Consider the following 262-nt stretch of genomic DNA (forward strand, 5'->3'; position numbering starts at 1 on the left):
ATTCTGTTCCATTTTTATTGTTTTTAAATTAATTTATTTGTAATACAGAAATAAATTTAGTCATTTATATGGTACTTGGTATTTTGATCGATATCCTTCTTTTCTTTTTAGTAGCTGAACAATACTTGATAGCGAAAACTGATCTAAGTGGTTAAGGCAGTTCTACAAAGCGCTAAATATATGATAGTTTAAAGGTGCAAGGTCTGTACTATATGATGCATGCACTAAAATGCTTTAGTACTAGAGGTTTAAAGTTGTATAG

The sequence above is a fragment of the Plectrocnemia conspersa genome, unplaced genomic scaffold, assembly GCF_051122295.1.
Source record: "Plectrocnemia conspersa isolate PC_06_02 unplaced genomic scaffold, ASM5112229v1 ptg000011l, whole genome shotgun sequence".
NCBI classification, from domain to species: domain Eukaryota; kingdom Metazoa; phylum Arthropoda; class Insecta; order Trichoptera; family Polycentropodidae; genus Plectrocnemia; species Plectrocnemia conspersa.